Here is an 11,720-nt window from a genome sequence, read left to right on the forward strand (position 1 = left end):
AAAAACATTAATCAATTGATTAATTTGCATATAAATGTACTGCAGTGAATGGAAATGTGCAATGAAGATCGGATCAGATGCCAAACGGCAGAATAACATTATTTTAAAAAAGCCAAAAAAGAATTGTCACACTTCACATGCAAACCATAGTGGACATACAGTGTATGCAGTACAAAGGGCACTAAGAAAATAAGTCATTATAAGTCACAACTTAGACTAATAGCATAGGTTCTCGATTAATCAAAATGTTGATCAAAATTGATGGAAATACCTTTATTAGCTTTTACAGCCTCTGGCAGCAGTGGTAATAAGGAGCTTCATAAGGTAAAACTGTACTTTTAGTTTCATCTGATCAGTCCAATCAAATCTCTTAAATTCTATTGTAGCTGAAAATGAAAAGATGATTATCCATCCCTTGAGATCATTAGCCTTACCATTCTCATTAATTGTCAATAGCAATCCAATCATCGGTGCTATCAGTGTAAATTATATAAAATTACCGGATGGATAAACATTTACTGCATTTGCTAATGAGCCATATTTTGTGACAAGTTCAGCAAGGAAGAAACAACCGTGCAATTTAATTTTATTAAAGTCATCAAGGGATATGCACTGAAAATGCTGGAACGAATGCATACCCCCCCCCCCCCCCCCCCCACATATTCAAAATGACAGCGTTTTGATGGCAGTAGCGATTGCATATATTCCTAACCTTCAGGGTTTTTATCTGGAAACGAACTTTTTCCATGTTTTTTTTTTTTTGTTTTTTCTTATATATTTTCGTCATGTTGCCGGTTTGCATCCACAGTTCAAAAACAGTAACACTCCAGGGGAATAATAGATATTTGGGCTTACTCCTGAAAGTGGAATATAGTGTTTCCTGCTTAATCGTAAGTAGATGCGTATCTGTCCATGAATATGTTTTCTCCATATCTCAGCATGACCAAATGTGCTGTTTGATGAATATGATGAAGATATATATGGCTTCATCTTCCACCAGTGTGCACTTTACCAAATGTCATTTCTGCACACTGATCCTCAGAAAATGTCAAGAGCCTCCTGCTTCTTATGTCCCAAAAGTAAAAAGGCATAGAGTTGCATGTAGTGAAGGTGCTCTATTTCAAACAGATTTCCAAATGTTCTATATTCAAGTCAGATGGACTGCAAGCTGTGGACGCCTTGTCTTCAACCTTCAATATCGATACAAGTTTTACTGTGAATAATGAACAAGCAAATTATCACATTTTCATCATCAAAATATCATTATCAAATATTAGAGAATGTGTGAAGAATATAGAGATGACTATCGCGTTAGTACATAGAAAATCTGTGTTAACAACAGCTGCCAACAATATCTGAGCTGATAGGGTATGAGGTCCAAAAGGAGGAATGGCACTTCGATGTTATGAATTTTATTTATTAATTTATGTAATCCTTCATACATAATTCTATTTTTAATAACAATTCTGACTTTTTAATTCCTTTTATTAGCCTGAAATATATATGAAAGTATAGTATCTTACTGTATGATATCATGACACAGCAGGGCCATTAAGACTTTCCTAAGGGAAAGAGGTGACACCTTGTTGATAAATGTAGCACCAATGTTGTAAAGCACCAGTGGATCTGCTAAAGTATATCATTTCCCAATCAGATTAATCAATTGCTGCATTTTTTAAAGCTAAAATACCTTCTCTGCTAAAGGAAGCAGGATTGCTTTTTTAAATAATCGTTATTAGGGAAATGTATAACTCCTATATAATAGATAAAGGCTCACAGTAATGTTTATTAGTCCCTCTTCCACTATTCTTTTTAAAGGTCCTTTGTGTAGAGTGATTACTCCCTCCCATATTTACATGGATTGACAGAACATGCAGTGTCCTGCTGTGGAATTCTGGGATTCTGATGTTTGCTATCATTGTCCTGTCTACCTGTCATGATGTAAACCACTCTTTGCCCACCCAACATGACTCACGGCAGGGGGGAACTGGCTCTATCTCTTAAGGATATGTTACCCCAGAAAAATCTTAGCTATGCTGTGTGTTCTCAGGCTTTCTTTCACTGTAAATGCCCTGTGGACAGATAGAGTAAAAAAATATTCATTGTTTTAAAAATATACTCCAGCTCTGTTAAACTTAAAAGCTGAAAGAGAGTGTCTCCTGAAGGTCGAAGTCCAAGGTATGTTATTGCTACATAGCCTCACTTTCACCAAAATGAGGGAGGGAGCACCAAGCCCCACCTAACCCACTTCTCGATGGGCAGCCGTGTTAACAAGGCAGCACCTGGCAAAGGTGCCAGACGATGACCAGCTGGCCAGACCGTCGCAAACACCGAGGGCTTAACGTGACAAATTGCCCGTCTCTCCGTTCCAAAAAAAAACCCCCGCCGCCCTGATCTCGTCCACCAGGCGGGAGTCACACCAGCAGAGATGGACAGCTGTGAAATGCGCTGACCTGGCCTGTCCAATCGCACCAGGACAGACCCTTTTGTCACCACGGCCATGTGAGGACGGCTCGATCTGATGCAAGGCAGCGAGGCCAGCCCATCGCTGCGGTTTTTATGAAACCCGCTGCGGGCAACCTGGTCACTGTTTTACAGCTTAGTGACAGAAAAAAAACGTTAAATAGGAGCAAAGGCATCAAAGGTGCCATCTAGACCAGGGTGGGCAAGACACTCGACAGACAAAAAGTGGAAAGGGACCCAGATCCAGTCCTTATCCAGCCCTCAATATATGAGCTAGACACTGGAACAGTTTTCCACTGGATGCAGATTTCAAACAAACATAACTTGATGACTAAAATGATAACCAAAATTAACTCATGAAATCATGCCAACCAATGCAATAATACATACGTTTTTTATTTGCAAATGAACAATTCAATTACAATGTTGATGTCATGGAATGTTTCCCTCTTTATGCTCACATGTAAAAATAAATACTTAATTTAACCGTTAATTAAATTCATATAACCTGTTGTGCAAAACCATGGCTCAGAAGTTAGGAATAACGCATTGGAAAGTGGATTGTGCTTGCTGATGTTCCTATATGCATTACATACAAATGAAAACTGATGGAGCTTATTTGGCCCCTACTGGAATCCTATAAAGTCTTGGAGATGGTACAGTATAACACTGAGACCTTTAAGTATACCATAACCTGAAATTTGACCATGGAACATGGTGTCATTACTGATATGACCAGGGCACGTGGAACAAGTAGCAGCATACCTTTCAGAGTTATCTTTAGTCAGGAGCTTTGTGGAGAAAATAGATTGAATAATTATGAGTGGCAGTCTAAGTTTCGGTGCACTGCATACCAGAGCAGGAGAAGAATGCCTTGAATCAATTTTCATGTTAAGAAATGCATTTAGCCGACCATTGAAGGTCTTCCTTTGCTTTACTTTACATTGCATTTTTTTATTTAATGGCACTTAGCGGACTTGCAATGCAAACAGAAGTGCAAAGATCAGGGGTCGAAGGGGATCGCAAGCACAGTCCCAAGAGAGAAAGTGGTTGCAAGATTGACAACGTACCAACTGCTTTATTGATCATTGAACTACATTTTATTTGGATAATGAGAGGCTGGAGGGCAGTTACTTGTTTGAATTTACAGAAAAAAAAATGGTAGTGAGCTTTAAGGTCCATATTCACAAAGCCTCTTAAAATAGGAATGCTGATTTGAGACCAGTTTTGCCTTTTAAACTGAGAACGGAGACCAATTAGAAGATACTTTAGGAATATGGGCCAGTACAAGCAACAGCACCCATTAAACTGGCATAAGTGAAGAAATGAACTAGTTTTACATTATTTGTGTCTCAACCTACAAACAGCCTTTGCTGTTCGTGTTACTAAAACGATGGAACCTTGGCTGACCATCTCCTTGTTATTCAGAGGTTAAGCTGTGTGTGCTACTAGCATTAAAGGGTTGCCTTTCCCTGACACTGCTTTTTGGAGTGACGGGGGCAGGACCGTGTGAAATGAGGTCAGCGTTATTGTTCGCTGTGAGTGTTGGAGCACCTGGTGTGCACCCGTTCTGTTTCCTCATTTCCCTCAACCTCTTTCTGGGCAAATTATCCCGCCCATTAGATTGTATTTGTGAAATGGGCTGTAGTTTCCAGTAGTGAATAAGGTATTTCTGCTCATGTGAAATGCATTTAAACATTAGTTTGAGGGGAAGGTTTTGCCAAATATGTTGTAATGAAATGTGTATGCATTGCCTGGTTTTACTCAAAGTTAAGTTTATTTATACAGCACATTTCTCGAGCAAAGATCACAAAGTGCTTCACAATGCCCTGGTTTGGCAGGACAATGTAACTGTGTGCTTCAGTATTATACATTTTGGTGTCCCTCCATTAACTTGTGAAAAAGCATATCTTGGAATTTTCCATTGTCTGAAAGCTCTCTCGCATTCCTTGAGATGGGTATTCTCCCCTATCTTTGTACAAACACGCCGTCTCATAAGGTTAAAGCTGAGTGTCTGAGTTCTTTTAAATAGACCATCCATTAAAGCTGTATAACTACAACACAAATGGCCCAGAGCATGTACTAATAGCCATCCATCTGCAGTGAAATATTAATATCGCACCAGTGCCATGGTTGCTTTGCACTAGCAATGTAGCTATATTTTTAGCAAAGTCTTGTAATTGTAAGGTGTTACAAAAAGCTCAACAGGTTGAGAAGTAATTATCTTCAAAACATCAAACAGAGACAGGTGGGTGACCTGACAATACAAATTGGAGTTTAGAATAGTGATGGGGATCTTAATGCCCAAGGGGGCGGAGGTGTGCTTGAGTCATCCTCATCCTGTTCTTCTTGTACGAAAATGTCCCTCCAGACATTTGCAGACATTTTAGGTTATGCCTGGTGCACACTAGAGGATTTTCAGATCTTAACCAATTTTAAAAACGTGGGAGACCACAAACACAATGACAGATTTAACTGATTTTTTTATATATTTTAATCATAAGAATGCACACCCAGACGATTCAGTCAAGACGCAGGACCACACACTTGGCATTTATACTAAACGATTTCCAGGGACTTGGGATCTCACAGAAATGCACGTGATCACAGAGCAAAACAAACATGGAGGCGGACTGTTGCACTGTCGTCAGCTGGTTGCACTTGTGTGTGCTATGTTTTGCACCAAAAAACAAAATACGAGAAAAAAAACTGTGGATGAAGTCATGGCTGAGAAGACGAAATCAGCATGGCTTATACATTTTGCAGCGTGAGCTGGAGGTGAGTTAGAAATAAAGTTTTATTGTTAGTCTCAAACGGGGCTAGTGCAAGCTACTGGTGACGCTTCCCAGTCAGCTCGCTCTCATTGGCTATTGCGGGTTTCTGCTCAATATTCCATCGCTGTTCCTTTCACACTACAGGATTTAAAGTCGTAAATATCAAACATGTTTAATACTTACGATTCAAAATCGGTTTAGACTCCGATCCAGCTGGTAACATTAAGATCATTTGGGCAGATAATCAGTTCAGACCAGCCTCGAATCAGGAATGCCCCCGCGATTGTTGGGAGGGGCGAATCGGACCCAAAATCTGCCCAATTATCCTCTAGTGTGGGGCCAGCATTAGATTAAGCTATGGGGTGGAATTTAATGGGACTCCTTGCTCCCATAGCAACATCATCATCATTTTTTTTCCATTGCATAAGAAGTGAAATAAAGGATTTTGAATCAAATTTCCACAGTCTGTAAAGACATATGATGCAGTAACGGAAGGCAAGGTTTGATTTTACTTGCTTGTATGAATGGGCCCTTCTTTTCAATGTGACTCTTTTCTTTTTCTTTGTGAACATCCTGCTGGGATGGATTTCTTGTTTCCCAAATCCATTACCTGCTCTTGCTTTTTGACACAATGTCTCGGTGTGGAATACACAATGCATAAATAAATGAATAAGCCCACATCTATCTTTCCTTCTCGCCGAGCAACTGATTTGGTTCCTGTTGAATTACTTCAGCAGAAGAGGAAGGAAGCAGTGTTTTCCCATTTTCGGCTCAAACAGAATGTAGCTCAAGCCAAGCATTTTACCGTTTCTCTTCTGGCCGTCATAATAAAGCATTAAGGTGTGGTGGGCCTGCCAATTGTTTTCTGAGTGCGCTGAATGCAGACTTGTATGCTGCACGTGGACTGCATTTGAATTTAGGGGACAGTAGTCAAGGGTATCACATAGCAATAGCAATTATAGACACTCACACACACATGTTTGTATTGCCATACTTGTGAGGACTTCCCATTGACTTACATTAATTCCGTAACCTCTAACCCTAACCCTAACCCAAACCACTACATGCCTAACCTTAACCCTAACCTTAACCTAATTGTAACCCCAACCCTAACCCTAAGTCCTAACCCTAAAACAGCCACTTGAACTTGTGGGGACCAGCAAAAGGTCCCCACCTTGCGTAATTTTCCTCATCTTTCTATCCTTGTGGGGACATTTGGTTCTCACAAAGATAGTAATACATGCCCACACACACACACACACACACACACCATGTCTCATGGGAACTGTAAGCAAATGAAGATAAACATTATGGGGGCCAGCTACTCTTTTCCTACAAATGCAGTTTGCCTGCTCCTCTACTAATCATGTGGGGACTAGAAGCACAACAGCATGTAAACCTCATGAGGACACGCACAGTATTTGCTTATACACAGATAGAAACACACACACACACACATATGTATGCACTGCTAGTGTTGGGAGGAGCATAAAGTATTCAGTTGATGGAAACAAGATTAATACTTGTATATAATTTGGAAAGGATGCATTTTCAGTTCCTGTTAAAAGATGTCCAGGGATTCCGATGTGATTTGGTTTGGTAGCCACTCATCACAAGGGGCACTCATCATCAAGTGCTTTTATCCTGCTAATGCTGGAACTGGTCTATGAAGGCTTTCCCATTGGGAAAAAAATGAATTATACTTGTGAAGCTCAATTTTCTGGTGATATCTGCCATCCCATCTATCATATACATGGGCATTATGCTACATAAAAATTCATAGTCTATCAAAATAAAGGAAAATAGCCCAGGGTAAGTTATACCTGTGCTGTAAATATGGGCTGACTGTCAAGAAAATGTACACACTTCAATGAACCTATATCCCAAAGAAACATTATTTTCACACATACATTTTACATGAGCCTACTGTATATGTAAAGTATAGTGTGGGGTAAAAATGTATAAACCTACAAGACCCATTGCTGCATAACAGCTCTCCTGACCCAAAGAGCCATTTCCTTTATTCTCAAAAGCTTATTTCTCCATATGCATTTTTTAGAATGTATCTGGGCCTATAACCATTAGGCTGCTGTTTCAGAATCTAAGCTGAACCCAGTATCTACCCCATTGAGCAAAGCAATAGATGCCTCACTTTTTGAATCATATTAGACAATTTAATGCCACTTACAGCAATACAATCACTTCTGTTGTTGCTGTTATTGTTGTTGTTCTCTTAGATGTTCTTCTTCAGTAGGACTAGTTTAGGGAAAGCCCAGATTCCCTTGTTTCTAAACATTTGAAAGGACACTATGCTGTATAAATTACTATAAAACTTGTTGGCAATGGCTAAGTTAAGAAAATAATGGGAGAACTACTCTACTCTTCTTTGTTGGTCATATTTGTGATATATAAGGAAAATCATCAAGAGTACTTTAACTGGATTGTCCTTCTTTCCAAGTTGGCATTGTATGAGGTCATCCACAATTTTTTTTCACAGCCAAATGCAATTACACACAATTTACTTCCAGACAATAGAGGACTGTTTTTTAGAGAAACCTGGAGGTTATCCCAGATCGACTCTGTAAAAAAGCAATTTACTACTGAAGACAAATAGGGAGAGACACAAATAGGCCACCCAGTCAACACACCTCCTCCCGTGCCTTCCCTGCCTCCCCTTTCTCCATGACATGGGTCTTCACTAGGGTTGCCAGTTGTTGGATTTTCGACTGGAATATCACGTTTTCAAATGATTTGTACGGGCCCGGTTTGTGGTCTCAATATAATGTCTGTAAAAATTAACCGTTAGCGTGCAATGAATGTTTGTGTCAACCACCCCTCGAACTGCCATCAGTCCTGAAAGCTCCCCACCTCGTTCACCATTAAGCTGCCAGCTGAGCATGTGGTCCAGGTTTGACACATTCTAAATATTGGCAACCATAGTCATAACACATAATGAATTTGGATCCGTTTTCTCACACTACTGATTTCAGACCTACAGACAGCATCATGCACTTCAACCAGTGATAAAGGTGATAAAGGTAGTGCGGGAGGCTGAAGCCACAACTACTCATTAAGTGGGCACACAACCCTGGGTTAGATTCATAAATCAGCCCCAAGTGTAAAGGTGCATTTACTTGCCGTGGTGAAAAACTGAGACCAAGAATCTGCTCACCGAGAGAGTGTTTCTGCTAGGAAGCAGAAAGCTAAAAAGCTTTGTTTCCTTGGTTTGTTTTGTCTTTGTTGTCTATTAGTTCATTTTTTGTGCTCAGAAACCATGAGGGGGGAAAGGTGAAGATTTTCCTTTGCTTGTTTGTTTGTCTGTGCAATGAACTCTCTCTCTCTCTCTCTCTCTCTCTCTCTCTCTCCCCCCTCTCTCTCTCTCTCTCTCTCTCCCCCCTCTCTCTCTCTCTCTCTCTCTCTCTCTCTCCCCCCTCTCTCTCTCTCTCTCTCTCTCTCCCTCCTCTCTCTCTCTCTCTCTCTCTCTCTCTCTTCATCTGCAAATAAGACATGGGTGAAAACCCAAATTGCCAATCTCCAAGTGTCCAGAAATTCTCCCCCTCCCAGGGGTGTCACTCAGCATGTGACGGATATTTTATATGCCATTTCCAGAGGTCTAACCCTTTTTCCAGATGGGAGAAACGCTCATTCAAATCAGCTGAGCATGCAATGTCGAACAAATGTAGCAATGCTTTAATGCCCCACGTACATATTGTCTTGTAATTGCATGCATTCTTTCATAGCTCCAGGCATTATGCACCCCATTCTCCCCTCTTCTCTCTTCCATTTTAAATTGGCCTCGCCCTCGTTAACCAATCAAAACGCTGCTTTATTCTAATTTGCATTAAAATGTGTTGTCGCTAGTCGGATTGCATGTAGTCTCGTCCCGGCTTCAATCGCATTATACCTCATCAGCCATGATTCATGGCTGCCTAAAACCATCAGCGACCAGTCACACACACTCACTTACACTACGGTGGGTTGGGGTAGAGCGCAGTGATCTTGTTTTCACATTCTAAAGAAAAGACACAGATGAGCATATCATGCAGACACTTCAAATGACTGAGGGAATGTTAAGAATAGGCAGTTACACTATTCTCAATATCTCCGAAAGATATGTTTTCTTTGCGGGCTTGACTGCTGCTAAATGGGTCTTGAAGGGTTGGGCAGAGATGGGGACTTTATTGATACATAAAGTCCACTGCAGCCGTACACAAAGCCACTGCAAACACATTGATTGTATTGTCTGATGTTATACACTGTATCAAGGACAATTTGCTCTCCTTTTTAACATTATCACAGTATATTGTCTTTGCAGTTATCTGGCAGTTATGTATTTATTTTGTACATTATGTGATATTGTTCTATATATTTTTATTTTTGTATTTAATACAACCCACCCCTGGTAAAATATGAAAATATCATTAAAAAGTTAACCAGGAAGGAGGAGGCTTCATGTCACACTGGGAGCTTCCCACAGTGGCATCATAGAAATGGGCTCAATCATTGTGTTTCTTTCCTTCATGTTGATTTAACACAGCACAGGTTTATCCTGCACAAATAATGAGGAATCATGGAGCGTGAATAGGTGAGCTAACTGGCTTTGCTTGTAGTGCTGAACAGGTACCCGTGCTTCAGAATTTGCCAGACCTTCAGAGACAAGCCTCAGGGTAAACGCAATCGGCCATGTTTGTTATGCCGAAGCCTCCCCCTTTGTCAGTAACCTTAATAACACTGTGAAAAGAATGCAATTGCCCTAGTTTTACTGAACACAGTATATCTCTTTCTGTGAATACTTAATTAGACTTGTTTATGACTGGGCAGCTCATGAGTCCCATAGCATCTATCCTGCTTCCATGCCTGTCTAATGCATATTTCAAACAAAAAATCCCAAATGTGAATACAGACATAGATGATCGGTGCTCCTCCTCAATGAGCTACTAGCTTCAGTCCCAGTTGTCGAGAAAAAAAAAGAAAAAGTTCTGCACCTTCTCAGCGATTCACTTTGTTGGAAGTTTTCACAGGCTTCTAATTAGGGTAGATATTCAAATTAGGGAAGATATCGGTGCGGAGGTCTTCATTGAAGATTGCTGCCAGACATTTTCTTAGTTGAGATTGGCTGTGTTACAAGAGTGGTTGAATTGAATTGAATGGAATCAGCTTTGATCTAACATTTGGACACTGTCTAATGACATAAGATGAAGTAATGAGTGTTGGGTCACTTGTGACGGATACACACATCGCTCAGTAGGCAATCGGGGAACCGAAACCTGTGAAGCTCAGACCTGACAAATAGCAGGACAGTGCACTTCCTGGGTTGTGACATTGTTACATTTGGTAGATACACTGGTCCCCATGTTAGGTGCATGGCAACATGTTTTTATGAACTAATGCTGCTGGGTGTGATTATTATTATTGTTATTATTATTATTATTATTATTATTATTGTCGTTGATGAAATAAACACACAATGGACATCCTGCTTACCAAGAAAAAAATGCCTCCAAGCAGGTTTGTTTACACAATCGCAAGATGTGTCTCCACGTTACCTTTCAAAATATTAATGAATTTAAATGTAAAGATTTAGGGTAGATGCCTAAGTATACTAATGTTTAATTGCATGAGAGAAGTGTGAAAAGCAGGGTACTTGATCTAAAGCACTTGTAGTGCTGATGGTCTCTCTTCTGCCCTGAGCAGTGCCCTTCTGTGGATGACCCCAGGCTCGGACCCCAGGCGCTGACCCCTGGGTGCCCCCTGCTCCTACCTGTCAGGTTTAATGTGAGTATGAAGCAGTCACAAGCAGCAGGCAGAGGTGTGAGAGGTCAAAGGGGAGCAGTACTTCCAAAAAAGCCTGGTGTGCAAACAGGAGCCGGCTCCAACCAGTAGATGAAACCATCACTCTGTATTTACTCATTAATACTCATATTCATAAATATGAAGCTTAGCACATGACCAGAGAACCAGAGGAGCATTAATGTTTGTACGCCTAGTAACATGATTATAGCAAAAGAAATTGGTATTAAAATATTAATGGTTTTCTGTTTGGTTTTATATATATATAATTTAATTTTTTTTTTTTTTTTCAGATACTGTGTTGAAAAACAAATGAACCCAATGCCCTATAGCAGTGGTTCTCAACCTCAGTCGTACCCACTGTGTATGCAGGTTTTGTCAAATCAATCTCTTTCATAAGGTTTTGCAATCTCTAAGGTTGATAGAAATGTGTTAAAGTTCTACCAAAATTGTGTGGTTAAAGTTATTTTAGCAAAATTCAAGTTTGGCTAGTTGCCATTAACTGTCAGTAAACTTCATTCATATTACACAAATGGTTTAAAGTTTCCACACTTTCAACAAATGAGACCCAACTGATTTCACCTACAAACTTGTAGTGTGTCCTTTAGTAGAATGTAAAAGTGTCTAATTAAGAACAAGCTTTTTTTCTCAGCTTTTATCAAACCAAATAGTGTATATAAACATAGCATCCCA

Source organism: Anguilla anguilla, chromosome 7, assembly GCF_013347855.1.
Source record: "Anguilla anguilla isolate fAngAng1 chromosome 7, fAngAng1.pri, whole genome shotgun sequence".
Taxonomy (NCBI): domain Eukaryota; kingdom Metazoa; phylum Chordata; class Actinopteri; order Anguilliformes; family Anguillidae; genus Anguilla; species Anguilla anguilla.